The sequence below is a fragment of the Neomonachus schauinslandi genome, chromosome 7, assembly GCF_002201575.2.
Source record: "Neomonachus schauinslandi chromosome 7, ASM220157v2, whole genome shotgun sequence".
Taxonomy (NCBI): domain Eukaryota; kingdom Metazoa; phylum Chordata; class Mammalia; order Carnivora; family Phocidae; genus Neomonachus; species Neomonachus schauinslandi.
The window spans coordinates 121,772,973-121,789,046 of record NC_058409.1 but is presented as its reverse complement, the minus strand read 5'-3'; the positions used below and the strand labels follow the sequence as shown (position 1 = coordinate 121,789,046).

Sequence of the window (16,074 nt, the reverse complement as noted above, 5' to 3'; positions counted from 1 at the left end):
CTTCGGCTCAGGTCATGATCCCGGAGTCCAGGGATCCAGCCCTGCAGTGGGCTCCCTGCTCAGTGGGGAGTCTGCTTCCCTCTGACCCTCACACGCACTCTCTTTCTCAAATAAATAAATAAAATCTTAAAAAAAAAAAAAAGAAATGCTTCAATTTAGGGATATATGCTTCTTCAGTGAAGCAAGTTATACCTGTAAACAAAATTAGCAATTTTTCCTCAGTTGGGTATGTGTGTTTTTAAAGGTTTTATTTATAAGAGAGAGAGAGCACAAGCACAAGGAGTGGGGAGGGGCAGAGGGAGAGGGAGAAGCCGACTCTGCTGAGCAGGGAGCTGGATGCGGGACTCGATCCCAGGACCGTGGCATCACAACCTGAGCCGAAGGCAGATGCTTAACCAACTGAGTCACCCAGGCTCCCCTCCTCAGTTGTGTTTATGATTATCATTTTTTTAAAATAAATTTTTCTGATTATATTTAAATATATTTCCCTCTTCTGTTGCTTTCCTTCTGGTATTTCTTTCATTGTTTTTTGTTTTTTGTTTTTGTTTTTGTTTTTTTTAAAGATTTTATTTATTTGACAGAGAGAGACACAGCGAGAGAGGGAACACAAGCAGGGGGAGTGGGAGAGAGAGAAGCAGGCTTCCTGCGGAGCAGGGAGCCCGATGCGGGGCTCGATCCCAGGACTCTGGGATCGTGACCTGAGCCGAAGGCAGACGCTTAACGACTGAGCCACCCAGGCGCCCCTGTTTTTTGTTTTTTAAATTTATTTTACTATGTTAGTCACCATACATCATTACACCATTAGTTTTTTTAAAATTTTTTATTATGTTAATCACCATACATTTACATCATTAGTTTTTGATGTAGTGTTCCATGATTCATTGTTTGTGTATAACACCCAGTGCTCCATGCAGAATGTGCCCTCTTTAATACCCATCACCAGGCTAATCCATCCTCCCACCCCCCTCCCCTCTAGAACCCTCAGTTTGTTTTTCAGAGTCCATCGTCTCTCATGGATTGTCTCCCCCTCCGATTTCCCCCCCTTCATTCTTCCCCTCCCACTATCTTCTTTTTTTTTTTTTCTTAACATATATTGCATTATTAGTTTCAGAGGTACAGATCTGTGATTCAACAGTCTTGCACAATTCACAGCGCTCACTATAGCACATACCCTCCCCAATGTCTATCACCCAGCCACCCCATCCCTCCCACCCCCCTGCGCCCCAGCAACCCTCAGTTTGTTTCCTGAGATTAAGAATTCCTCCTATCAGTGAGGTCATATGATACATGTCTTTCTCTGATTGGCTTATTTCGCTCAATATAACACCCTCCAGTTCCATCCACGTTGTTGCAAATGGCAAGATCTCATTCCTTTTGATGACTGCATAATATTCCATTGTATATATATATACCACATCTCTTTATCTATTCATCTGTCGATGGACATTTTGGCTCTTTCCACAGTTTGGCTATTGTGGACATTGCTGCTATAAACATCGGGGTGCACCTACCCCTTTGGATCCCTACATTTGTATCTTTGGGGTAAATACCCAGTAGTGCAATTACTGGATTGTATGGTAGCTCTATCTTCAACTTTTTGAGGAACCTCATACTGTTTTCCAGAGTGGTTGTACCAGCTTGCATTCCCACCAACAGTGTAGGAGGGTTCCCCTTTCTCTGCATCCTCACCAACATCTGTCATTTCCTGACTTGTTAATTTTAGCCATTCTGACTGGTGTGAGGTGGTATCTCATTGAGGTTTTGATTTGGATTTCCCTGATGCCGAGTGTACATCATAAGTTTTTGATGCAGTGTTCCGTGATTCATTGTTTGCGTATAACATCCAGTGCTCCATGCAATACGTGCCCTCCTTGATACCCATCACCAGGCTAACCCATCCCCCCACCCCCCTCCTCTCTAAAACCCTCAGTTTGTTTCTGAGAGTCCATAGTCTCTCATGGTTCGTCTCCCCCTCCAATTTCCTCCCCTTCATTTTTCCCTTCCTACTTTTTTTTTTTTTTTTTAACATAAAATGTATTCTTTGTTTCAGAGGTACAGGTCTGTGATTCATCAGTCTTGCACAATTCACAGCACTCACCATAGCACATATCCTCCCCTATGTCCATCACTCAGCTCCCCCATCCCCCCCCCCCCCCCCACCACTCCAGCAACCCTCAGTTTGTTTCCTGAGATTAAGAGTCTCTTATGGTTTGTCTTATGATTATCATTTTTTAAGAGGAGTTTTACCTCCTTCCCGCTCTCTTTTATTATTTTCTACAACTGGCATATAATTCAGTTCCCATTTAGCACTGGTTGTATCAGTAATTCAGGATATATTTCTTAATATATCTAATTTTTCATCATATAGGCTAATATATGGAAGGTCTGATTTTTTTTTTTTTTTGAAGATTTTATTTATTTATTTGACACAGAGAGAGACAGCAAGAGAGGGAACACAAGCAGGGGGAGCGGGAGAGGAAGAAGCAGGCTCCCCGCTGAGCAGGGAGCCTGATGCAGGGCTCGATTGCAGAACCCTGGGATCATGACCTGAGCCGAAGGCAGACGCTAATGACTGAGCCACCCAGGCGCCCCTGGAAGGTCTGATTTTTTAAATGTATCAGACCTAGCAGTTCCTGTTTGCCCATTAATTCTCCCTAACAGAGTTTTGAGTTGGTACTGGTCAAAACTTTAATGCTTCCTTCCCAGTGCTCTAGTTCCTGCTTGTTAAAATTCTGTCCAGCCTTTAGGGACCATTTCAACTGTGATTTCTTCCAGGCAACCTCTCCAGATGCCAACTGCATTTTTTACTTCCCAGGCTTGGTTTCTGCCTTCCACAGCAAACACAAACTACTTGCCTTGTTAATGCATTATATGTGTGCTTGTCTTAACTCCTCTGCCTCCACTTTGCAATCATTTGTAATGATCTCAAGTATAGGGGCTTGTATATAAATGGTTCAGTAATTTTTTAAAACTCTTAAAACCTATGGTGTTGTGTCTTTATACAGTACATACAGAGTAAATATTTGTCAAGTGGATTGAGTGTATTTAGCTTTAATAATTGAACAGTTCATTTTATGACATTTGAGAGTGTTCTCTCTTTGACTTAGCAATACTTAGTTTTTACATGGAAAATGGAAGTAGGGATCGAGGAATGAACAGAGGAAATAACGAATATAGAAATGTATAAAGATACCTATTTCTGGAAGAACCATTATGTTTGCCTTCTCCTAAGTTTACAATTTATTTTTTATTATTTTTTATCTGAATATATAATTTAGTTATATAATAGTTTAATAACTTTAGGAGGTGCTCTATGAGTCAAATGATATTAATTAGGTAATTTAATTGTATAGACTGTAACTACTTATGAACCTACCTGTCAAGTGAGGCAAAAAAAGTTATAGTTTTCTCTTCTTAAAACAGTCTGACAAAAAGGAATTGTGATTGTTTTTATTGAGATATAATTTATATATGATAATGTTCACAGATCTTAAGGGTTCATTTGGTGAGTGTTAATGATTGTATATTTTGTGTTTAGGCACCATCCAAAACAACATGTAGGACATTTCCATCACCCAAATAGTTCTTTGTGCCCCCTTCTAGTCACAAAACTTTTAAAGAATGAGTTTTTGGTAGCTGTATAATTGGAATGAAAATTATGAGAGAACATAATTGGAGGTACAGTAAAAACTATACCACCTGGTTATGATTAATTTTTGTTGTTTTTTATATTCAGTTTACTTCAGTTGCTGGTTAGCAGTTGGTCTATTGTTACTACTGTTGAGGTCACTGGAATGGAAATGTTAATGTTGTATATCATAATTCTTTTGATGACAAGCTCGCTTTTTTTTTCTTCCTTTATTCCATTTTACTTACCTACAGTGGTAATGGAATTGTTCTTTCAAATAGAATGCAAATGAAAACAGTATGCAAACCATTACTCAACTTTGACAAACTACATCAACTGTTAACTAATTAGAAGTATTTAGTATTTGAAGATTTATTATTATTTTTGAGTTTAATGAACAAAAATTCGAATTGGTAGGGTCAGAGAAAAGAGGTAAAAAATAATTTTTAAATTGTATCTATTGTGCCTGATTCTGATTTTTTTAAAAGTAAAAAAGGTTTTGGGCGCCTGGGTGGCTCAGTTGGTTAAGCGACTGCCTTCAGCTCAGGTCATGATCCCAGGGTCCTGGGATCGAGTCCCGCATCGGGCTCCCTGCTCTGCGGGGAGTCTGCTTCTCCCTCTCCCACTCCCCCTGCTTGTGTTCCCTCTCTCGCTGTGTCTGTCTCTGTCAAATAAATAAATAAAATCTTAAAAAAAAAAAAGTAAAAAAAAAAGTAAAAAAGGTTTTAACTAATAGTTAAATGGAGACTTTGGGATTTTTTTTTTTAAATTTAATTTTATTATGTTAATCACCATACATTACATCATTAGTTTTTGATGTAGTGTTCCATGATTCATTGTTTGCATATAACACCCAGTGCTCCATTCAGTACGTGCCCTCCTTAATACCCATCACCAGGCTAACCCAGCCCCCCACCCCCCTCTCCTCTAGAACCCTCAGTTTGTTTCTCAGAGTCCATAGTCTCTCATGGTTCATCTCCCCCTCCGATTTCCCCCCCTTTCATTTTTCCCTTCCTACTATTTTTTTTTTTTAACATATAATGTATTCTTTGTTTCAGAGGTATAGGTCTGTGATTCAACAGTCTTAGACAATTCACAGCGCTCACCATAGCACATACCCTCCCCAATGTCTATCACCCAGCCACCCCATCCCTCCCACCCCCAACCACTCCAGCAACCCTCAGTTTCCTGAGATTAAAAATTCCTCATATCAGTGAGATCATACGATACATGTCTTTCTCTGATTGACTTATTTCGCTTAGCATAATACCCTCTAGTTCCATCCACGTCATTGCAAATGGCAAGATTTCGTTTTTTTTCTTGAGACTTTGGGATTATTGAGGATTTTCATTAGCCTTGCTATCCTCTTTCCTGTTACTGCAGAAAACTGAAAGTTGAATTTTTATGACTGTAGCTAAAGGCTAGATGTGAGCACCTGTTTTCCATGAACTTTCTCTGACTCTCTGGTTGGCACGTTCTGTGGTGAAGAGTCCAAGTTTGGGCCACCACTGTGCTTCTCTGACTTTTGGTCTGAGGCTTCTCATCCCCTTGGCCTTGGTCATTGCCAACCACCTGTATCAGTCCATCTCTTTCCTTCATGCATAGGGAAAGGTTGAAGAATTAACAGTGGGTCAAAGTTCTCTTTTAGTTCTCAGAAGTTGATATGAGAATGAAAGAGTTAAGTAAACACTTAAGATAGAGATTGACACATACTAAGCACTCAGAATTGCAGGGCTTTATCATTACCATATTTGATTAATGACCAATTTTAATTTAATTGCAGATGAGTGGGAAGAAAAGTCTTTAAAAAAAATGTGAGGAAGCTTAATGATCTTAACTTCAGAGGAAATTAATGTTCCTTAAAACAACAATTTAATTACACCTGCAAGATTCTGTCAGCAGAGGATGCTAGAAGCTCTATTCCAAAATCCAGTGCATGTGCTCCTTACCATTTCCAAGCTGCAAATGTGTGAAGGCTTTCATTCTTTAGGTGGACACTAGGGGGCAATAGAGACATTTTGGCTTTTGGCAAAAATCCATTTTACTTGAACTGTCTCCTGTCTACAGTGGAAGGAAAAAAAAAAAGAATCTTATAAACAATGTCTTCTATAAATTGGAACAAGTGAGGTTTAGGTTGAGATTAATGCTGGAATAATCATTTTTTAAAAAAGAATAATGCAGAAAAATTATAAATATTCTTTTGTGATTTGACAGTATTTTAACATATTTACAGGGTTTTTTTTTTTTTGTATCTTTAAGCTTTTTAAGTCAGTAAGTATACGATAAGGCTCAATGGCAGGAAGGTTAAGGATAGCCTCTTTATAATTTAAGATTTAAGTTTATAAGGTCAAATAAGAAAGTTTATATTTCTCTGATCACCAGAATAATCCAAACTTTTAAAAACAGATGTCAGATCTTATCACTTCCCTGCTTCCCTTGTCACTTTCCTGTCAGTAAACCTTCCAATTTCTTCCTGTCACAATGTTAAGAAATCCAAGTTCCCAGCCTTGACCTCTAAGGCCTGCATGACTTGGCCTCTTCACATCTTTCTGACTTCATCCCCTTCCACTCCCTGTTTTGCTTACTCTTCTCTACCCACAGTGACCTTTCTGCTTTTCTCTTAGCAACTATGTTTCTTCCCTCAGAGAGCTTCTCTATTTACTCTTTCCTCTACACGAAATAGCTCTCAGACATGACTCCCTCTTTTATTTGGATCTTTGTGGAAGTGTTATCTCTTTGACCACCTTATGTAAGTACCTCCACTCTCTCTACTGCACTGCTTTTTCTGACATTGCTTTATGGTAGTTATCATTGTTTGACATTTTTTGTTTATTGGCTTGTTGTCTTTCTCCTCACAGTAATACAAGTTCTGTGAGGGCAGTTATATTGTCTCTTTTATTGTTGTATCCCCAGTGGCTTGACTGGTACCTGGCACATAGTAGATGCTCAAGGAGTATTTGTTCAATGAATGGCCATCCTTGGCTGTGGTCGGAGTTACTCTCTTGACCCTAAACATTTCACTGAATCAAAGCTAGCTTCTGATATAGTCACAATTATCCTTTAGAAGCTCAGGAGTCAGTACTCACCCTCACATTTGTAGGCTAGTCCTGCCACAATTCCTTTGTTAAAAGGCTGCGGTCCTTTTTCTTTTTTTTTAAAGATTTTATTTATTTTTTTGACAGAGAGAGACAGCGAGAGAGGGAACACAAGCAGGGGGAGTGGGAGAGGGAAAAGCAGGCTTCCCTCTGAGCAGGGAGCCTGATGCGGGGCTCGATCCCAGGACCCTGGGATCATGACCTGAGCCAAAGGCAGACACTTAACGACTGAGTCACCCACGCGCCCCAGTTGCGGTTCTTTTTAAGCTCCCATTGCCAGGTAGGCTTTTGTATCTTCTCAGGTGGCTGCCAGGAGCAATCACTAGTGTGTGTCCTTTCTGCCTTTGAGCAATGGCTTTTTTTTTCCCCCAACAAATATTTTGTGTAATTGTAATGTGAATGACACTGCTAGCATGAACCATTTTTTCTTTCTTTCTTTCTTTGCAATAGTTAGTGTGTAGTGATGAAGATGGACTATTTTTTTTAAGATTTATTAGAGAGAGAGTGAGTGCACGTGTGCATGCACAGGGTTGGGGTAGGGGAGAGGGAGAGGGAGAGAGAATCTTAAGCAGACTCCCCGCATAGCCCGATTCGGGGCTTGATCTCACCACCCTTAGCTCATGATGCAAGCCAAAATCAAGAGTTGGACGTGTAGCCGACTGAGCCACCCAGGTGCCCCCAAAGATGGACTAGTTTATGCAAATAATACAAAGCATAATTTAAGTGCAATGAGGAAGGCAGGAGGGTACTTTTTATCTGACCGATTGTAGTCTCCTTAATTACAAGTTGTTTTAACATGTAAGTTTATTTACTCTGGTAAATTTCTGTCATTATGATGTATATACTGTACATTAAGTTGCAAATCTTGCAGATGTAAATTGTCATTAAGTCTATGGAAATGATGTTAAGGATGTCCTTTGCTCTACCAAAGCCATTGTCAAATGAGGATTTAGTTGAGTTACACCAGTTCTTAAGTAAAAAAAGGAATATTGACAAGGGTGGTAAATGATTTGACTATCATAGGATTAAGAGCCTTTGAGAAAACTTGAATATTTTTTGCAAAAACAGTCCTCTTAATAATCCTTGCCCAAGTCAGTCCTATAGAGTCTTTATGCCATGTTATGTCAAAAATTTTAGTTGGAAAAATGACCCCTCCCACTCCCACCCCATTCTTTCTCTGCTCATAACACTGCTGTTTTTTTTTTTTTCACACTTTATATTTTTGATTCTAGGTTCAGAGGGTTAAATTATTCACACATCATACTTCTATTAATACTGTTATAATTGGCTGTAAAAAAAAAATACTGTTGTAATTGGGCCTTCCAAAGCCCTTCGCTTGTTATTTATCTATGTGGAATTTTTAATCTTTTTTATCTTTCGTTTTCATTTCGTTTTTCTTTCTAGATCCTAACATCTTCCTACATATGCCTCACCTCTTGGCTCTGTTTCACTCATGTTTCCTTTCACCTTAACCCTTTTTTTAAAAAAACTTAATTCAGTATAATTTCCCCCCCCATTTCTTATTTCAGTTTGTTGTTATTTTATTTTTTAACAATATTGTTTTTGAGTAATCTCTATACCCAACATGAGGCTCAAACTTACAACCCCGAGATCAAGAGTCACACACTCTGTCCACTGAACCAGCCAGGCATCCCACTCAGTTTATTATTTAAAAATTTTTCTTTTAGTTGCTTTATTTATAGATTTTATTTTTTCTTCTGCCTTCCCAACAATAAGTAGTCTTAAGAATGAGGGTTATGTAACTAGTTTTTGCACTCCTCTAAATGTTAAAGAAGATAATTATAGAAAATGCACATCAGTTTGTCAGTTTAGTAGGTATAAACACAGTATTTGAAAATAAAACAGGTCCCTTGATCTTTCACTCTTTCTATTTACATGAGTAAAATTGTGTCAGTTTTGAGATTTCTCAGTGCTTTAATCTTACAATTTAAAAAGTGCCATTATAAAGAATTTCTAGAAAATCAGGAATATTTACCAAAATTGATATAATTTGTCTTTTCGTGGAATTAGGTACTTTCTTGTTTCCATGATTGTAAAGTTTGCATTGGAATAAATTTTTATTTTTAAGTACCAAATTGATAGAATGGCATATAAGTACATATTGAAGCAGCTCCAACAGAGCTTACTTTTATTCTTCTATAAACCTTGATCCTTATTTGGAAAAACATTTTGTTCATACTATTTGTGCTCAGTGCTAGAAGTGCAGCTAATTGTGAATTTGAAATAAGACCAAGACCACCAAATTGATTCACATAGTCTACCAGGCAGCTGTTGGTTGGTAATGTTGCCATTTCACTACTGATGTGGATCAGAATCAGGGAGTCTTTATTCACTTTTGCATCCCAAGAGCCTTGCAGAGTATAAATGGGAATTAAATGCTTTTTTGAATAAATGAGGAAGTTAGTGGCACAGCCGTGATTTTTTTACTGTCGTAAGAAGGGATGCTCCAACAAACCAGGAATTCACTGTTAAGCCACAGTTTTCTGTCTCTGCAGTCTCCTTTTGATTTATGATAAAGAAATAAGCAGATGCTCAAATCTAGAACCAAATAATATTACTGACAGTGGATACTTTGTGCAGTAATGTCCTAAGCACTGAAGGTGAAATAACTCCTTTAATACTCCTGGTACTATTATCCTCTGTTGACAGATAAGGAAACTGATACTCAGAGATGCTAAGTAACTATCCCAGGGCCACCCAGTAGTAAACGTTGGAGCGAGCTTTTGAATCTAGCGAATCTGCTCCAGAATCTGTGTGCTTAACTTTACGCTCTCCTTTACCTCTGGTTGTAACCCACCCTGCCTCTCTCCTGCACTTACCTCATGCCCCATCCATATAAACTATGAACAGTCTTGGAATATGCCTGACTCTTGTGCATTCCAGTATGCTCTTCCTTGTCTCTGGATGGTGGCCAGCACTTAGTACAACTCCATTCACTTGGCAGGCTATGTAAGCATTGACCCTTGTGGGGTGCATTGAGACAGACCTGTCTTCTTCATCAGGGAAGAACCTTTTCAGTTTTAAGGATCTAGCTTTTCTCCTTGTGAAAGGAGAACATTTTCTTTTTGAAAACCCTCACTGAGCCACAAAAATAGAATTGAATACCTCCTTCTTTATGCTACTTCTGTGTTAGTTATATTCCTCTATTATTTTATATTATAACAGCTTTTTGAGATATTCATATGTACTAATTTCACAATTTTCAGGTATACAATTCAGTGAGTGTTAGTATAGTCATGGAGTTGTGCAACTATCACTACCACCTAATTTTATGACATTTTCCTCCTCCCCCAAAGAAACCTTGCACTCTTTAACTTTCACTTCCTATTCTCTCCTCACTACCCTATCCCTAATTCCTGGCAATCACTACTTTCTTTCTCTATGGATTTGTTTGTTCTGGAGATTTCATATCACTGGACTAATACAATAAGTGTTCTTTTCATTGATTTCTTTCACATAGTGTAATGTTTTCAAGGTTCATCCATGTTGTAGCATGTATGAGTGCCTCATTCCTCTTTATTGCCAGTATTGCCACATTTTTTTTAAATGCATTCATTAGTTGATGGATGTCTGCTATGAACATTTGTGTAGAAGTTTTTGTATGGATGTATTTTTTTGGTTTTGGGGGGTTTATATCTAGGAGTGGAATTACTAGGTTATATGATAACTGTGTTCAATATTTTGAGGAACTGTTTTTCAAACTGGCTACACCATTTAAAATCCCACCAGTAGTCTATGAGGATTCAGTCTTTCACATCCTCACCAACATGTGTTATTGTTCGTCTTTATGATTACAGCTGTCCTAGTGAGTGTGAAGTAATATCTTGTAATTTTGATTTGCATTTCTCTAAAGAACGAGATGACTTTGAGCATTGTTTCCTGTACTTACTGGCCATTTGTATATCTTCTTTGGAGGGATGTCTCTAGATCTTTTTCCTGTTTCAATTGACTTACTTGTCTATCGTTGAGTTATCAGGGTTCTTTATATATTATGGACATAAGTCCCTTATCAGACATATGATTTCCAAATATTTTCCCTCATTCTTTGAGTTGTCCGTCACCTTCTTAATGGTGTACTTTGAAGTACAATAACTTTAAATTTTGGCGAAATCCAATTTATTTTTTCTGTTGTTGGTTGTGCTTTTGGTGTCACAGCTAAGAAGCCTAACTCAAGGTCATGAAGATTTACTCCTGTTTTTTTCTAAGAGTTTTATAGTTTTCGTTCTTACATTTAGGTCTTTGATACATATTGAGATCATTTTTGCGTATGATTTACATAGGGCATTCACAACTACGATAAAATGATCATAATTGTGATACAGTCATTTGTTTACAAGTGTGTACCTTTCATAGCTTCTGAGCTCATGAAGACAGTACCTGTGTCTTCCTTATTTTGGGATTCTTACTGTTTATTAGGTACGGCTTTTATTAAATCTGCCTGTGGCTTCAAATATTTTATTTTGAAAGTACACAGAAAAATTTGAAGAGTAGATATGAAAATAAATAGTTGATATATATGTCCCCATGTTTTAGAGGGATATGTAAACACATTATGGTAAGTACAAATATGATTGTCTATTATTTTTTTCCTCACAGATTTCACTTATTTTCTTTTAAAAACAAGCTTTCATTAGTAGGTAATCTTTATTATCTTCAGTTAAGAAGATATATTTTGAGCACCTACAGTATACTATTAGGTATTACAGATACAAATCAACTAAGACATTGTACTTGTCCTCAAGGATCTTACAGACTAATGGGGACATGGCAAGTGAACAATCTACTTTTGTCCTTTTTTTTTTTTTTAAGATTTTATTTTTAAGTACTCTCTATACCACATGGGACTTGAACTCACAACCCCAAGATCAAGAGTTGCGTGCTCTACCAACTGAGCCAGCCACGTGCCCCAAATATCACTTCTTTCTAAACTTGCTTCTCCTCTCTCTCCTGCTTTTAAGTTGTTTCTTTTTATTTTTTTATTTTCAAATTTTTATCTAAATTCTAGTTAGTTAACATACAGTGCAGTATTGGTTTCAGGAATAAGATTTAGTGATTTGTCATTTACATACAACACTCAGTGCTTGTCATAACAAGTGCCCTCCTTAATACCCATCACCCATTTAGTCTTCCCTACCCACCTCCCTCTATCAACCCTCAGTTTGTTCTCTTTCATTAAGAGTCTCTTATGGTTTGTTTCCCTCTTTCTCTCTCTTTTTCCCCCCCCCCTTCCCATAGATTCATCTGTTTTGTTTCTTAAATTCCACATGAGTGAAATCGTATGGTATTTGTCTTTCTCTGACTGACTTATTTCACTTAGCGTAATAAACTCTAGCTCTCTCCATGTTGTTGCAAATGCAAGATTTCATTCTTTTTGATGGCTGAGTCATATTCCATTGTATGTGTACACCACATCTTCTTTATCCATTCATCAGCTGATGGACATTTAGGCTCTTTCCATAGTTTGGCTATTGTTGATAAAGCTGCTATAAACATCGGGGTGCATATGTCCCTTTGAATCTGTATTTTTGTATCCTTTGGGTAAATACCTAGTAGTGCAATTGCTGGATCATAGGGTAGTTCTATTTTTAACTTTTTTGGGGGAACCTCCATACTATTTCCCAGAGTGTCTGTACCAGTTCTCATTTCTACCAACAGTGCACAAGGGCTCCCCTTTCTCCACATCCTCTCCACAATCTGTGTTTGTTCTTTAGCAAGAAATGCTCAAGAGCGATTTAAAATACTTGGTTATGGTGGTGGTGGCTTTAGACATTATGGTAAGTATGAAGCGTTAATACTGTGTTTGTTCCATATTTGGTGGGATGAGTAGGATGTATAATTGCTAGAGCTGGAATTGTAGAATTGTCCAAGAGAACCTGTATAGATTGGTTTTTAAGATGTTTCTAATTTTCACTGTCCCTTTGACAATTGTGAAGCATATACATGCTTTTGCATGTATGGAAAGTTATATTAAATCAGATATGGTATCCATTCTGCAGTGTTGTTAGGTAAAGGATAAAGATACCTCAGTGTCAGGTAAATTTAATAAAAATTTATTATGGCTCAGGCTTCTTTTGTTTTCCCAAATAAATTAATCCTTTACCTAATTTAACTCATGCTGTGGCACCTTTTGTCGTTAAAGTTAGTAAAGTCCATGCATCTTTTTTTTTTTTTTAAATTTTTATTTATTTGACAGAGAGAGAGACAGCGAGAGAGGGAACACAAGCAGGGGGAGTGGGAGAGGGAGAAGCAGGCTTCCCACTGAGCAGGGAGCCCGATGCGGGGCTCGATCCCAGGACCCTGGGATCATGACCTGAGCCGAAGGCAGATGCTTAACGACTGAGCCACCCAGGCACCCCTAGTCCGTGCATCTTTAACTGAATAGAAACAGATTGCACAAGCAGTAACTCAATTTTTTTTTAAAAAACAGATAGGAACTCTTAAAGATAACTCAACATAGTATAGTACATAACCTATGTCGAAGTAATTCTGCACTGCATATCTGAGATACTGAAACTTGGTGAAACCTTTTTATCTCAAGGCATTTTATACCAGGTCTCCCAACAGTTTCTAAAATACGTACTTTCAGAAAAAACCTTTGTAGTCATAGGCTCATAATAATTTCTTACTCATAATGGGTTATAATTATAAAGTACTTTGTCACATTAACTAATTTGGTCATCACAGCAACTCTGTGCTTTGTTTCCCAAATGAATCATTTTAATAAATACTTACTCTTTGTAGACAGGAGGCTAGGGACTGGAGGCTTTCAGTGGATAATTAATTTAAGTTGTGAAGATTTGGGAATGATGTATACATTGTTGCCACTGACATGGTGGAGGTGGGCCTTTTTTTTAGGAGTAGGGCAAATGGTAAAACCCGGGACCTTTGTTTATAGTTGTCAAAGAAAGGCTTTTTAGGGTGGGAGTGAAGGAGTGGGAGGGAGGAGTTTCATTGTAGGGGTTCTAGAAAGCCAAGTTGCTCCTTCTTATTTCTGTTATAACACTCTCCCACAAACCACCGCCCAACTGGCAAGCCCAACTCCTTTTTTAATCCATTCCTGCCTGGAGTAGTTAATGTTGTGGGTAAGGGTGGGCTCTTACTATATATATATTAATAAGTAATATATAGAAAAGTACCATTGTAAATAATAAGACTACTGTTAGGCTCTTTAGGTATTAGTATCTTTTTTTTTTTTTTTTAAGAATTTTATTTATTTGACAGAGAGAGACACAGCGAGAGAGGGAACCCAAGGAGAGGGAGTGGGAGAGAGAGAAGCAGGCTTCCTGCCCAGCAGGGAGCCCGATATGGGGCTCATGACCGGAGCCAAAGGCAGATGCTTAACGACTGAGCCACCCAGGCGCCCCTAGATATTAGTATCTTATAAGAAACTGCTTTTTAATTATATAGGAAGTTTTTTTTTTTAAGATTTTATTTATTTATTTGACAGAGAGATACACAGAGAAAGAGGGAACACAAGCAGGGCGAGTGGGAGAGGGAGAAGCAGGCTTCCTGCCCAGCAGGGAGCCCGATACGGGGCTCGATCCCAGGACCCTGGGATCATGACCTGAGCCGAAGGCAGACGCTTAACACCTGAGCCACTCAGGCACCCCATAATTATATAGGAAGTTTTTTTTTTAAAGTAATCTGTTTGCTCAATGTGAGGCTGGAACTCAGGACCTCTAGATCAAGAGTCACATGCTCTACTGACTGAGCTAGCCAGGCACCCCAGTCCTTTTTTAGTTTGTTTATTTTTTAGTAATATTCTATTTATTTTTCAACTTTATTGAGGTGTAGTTGACAAAAATTATATATATTTAAAGGGTATAATGTGGTGGTTTGATATATGTATAAATTGTGAAATGATTACTACAGTCAGGTTAATTAACACATCACAACACAATTGTAGCCTCATACAGCTATAATTCTTTTTGTGTGTGTGTGGTAAGAACACTTAAGATCTACTCTCTTAGGAAATTTCAAGTCATCATGCTGTACATTAGATCCCCAGAACCTACTTGTAACTGGAGGTTTGTACCCTTTGACCAGAAACTTCTTCAAAACATTAATTTTCTAAACTTAACTTGGGACAGTAGTCAAATGTTGCAGAAAATTTCTAAAACAAAAATGTGTGAATGCTGTGAAAAGTTATTGATTGTTACTAAAAGCAATGGAGAACCATTGAAAGTTTTCAAAGAAAAACAACCTAAGAAGGGTAACATCATGGTAGTGAGCAGTGCAGAGAGAAGTGAAGAAGATAGCAGTCAGAGAAGGACTTTTCAGTGAGATAGGGGGAGTGTTCATAGTTTCAGATGTGATTAAGTTTAAGGTAAACCATGTCATCATAGAATGTCATGAATTAAGATTTTATTTATTTATTTGACAGAGATACAGTGAGAGAAGGTACACAAGCAGGGGGAGTGGGAGAGGAAGAAGCAGGCTTCCCGCTGAGTAGGGAGCCTGATGCGGGGCTCGATCCCAGGACCCTGGGATCATGACCTGAGCTGAAGGCAGACGCTTAATGACTGAGCCACCTAGGCACCCCTGATTTTTTCATTTTTATAAGTGAAAAAGCTAAGGTTCTAGACAACTGAGTGACTTAATGCAGGTTACAGTGGAGTTAATTGCAGAGTCCTGTCTAGATTTCAGGTCTTCAGAAGTAGCAAATAAGAGCAGAAATACTCAAAATTTTAGGGTGTCAGGGAATGATAAGGCGTATGTTCATGGTAGCTTTTGAAAATAAATGTATCTTTTGGTATAAATCCTATTGGCTTATTACCTGCATTGTTGTATGGTAAGAAAATTGTCATCTTTGTGTTTATTGATAATGTAACGGATTTTAAAAAATAATATAATTTCTGATAAAATTTAAGAATGACCTATCCTTTTTGAGTTTCTCAGCCTTAACACAAGTATAAAAAGTTATTTAACAACATACTTTTAAGTCATGTTACTGAGAAACGTTCTCCAAGATTGCAGCTTGCAATAGGGCATAAACCGAGGGTAATTGAGAGGTGTTTTGGGAATACTACTAATTGAAAGATTGGAACCAGCTGTGAGAATTAGATAGGAAATTGTCTTTCCTTCCTGCAATATTTTAGACCTATAACTTTCCATTTTTGGAGGAAGATTTTAAACATTTGATAAATGATTTATTTTGAAGCTTACCTAAAGTTTATTAGAACATTAAGAAGTATTCAGGCTTAATACTATGCATCTTTTAATTTTTTTTTTTTGCTTATGTGGACTTTATGAAAATTCTTTTTGAGCTTTGATAAAATACACATAAAATTTATAATCTTAACCATTTTTATTTTTATTTATTTAAAAATT

General features: G+C 37.7%; 1 protein-coding gene across 3 annotated transcripts in view; it reads left to right on the top strand.

The window, feature by feature from the left end:
* The window catches only part of WDR70 (WD repeat domain 70), a 305,870-nt gene that overhangs the window by 34,779 nt on the left and 255,017 nt on the right, over positions 1-16,074 (top strand). The window lies entirely within an intron of this gene.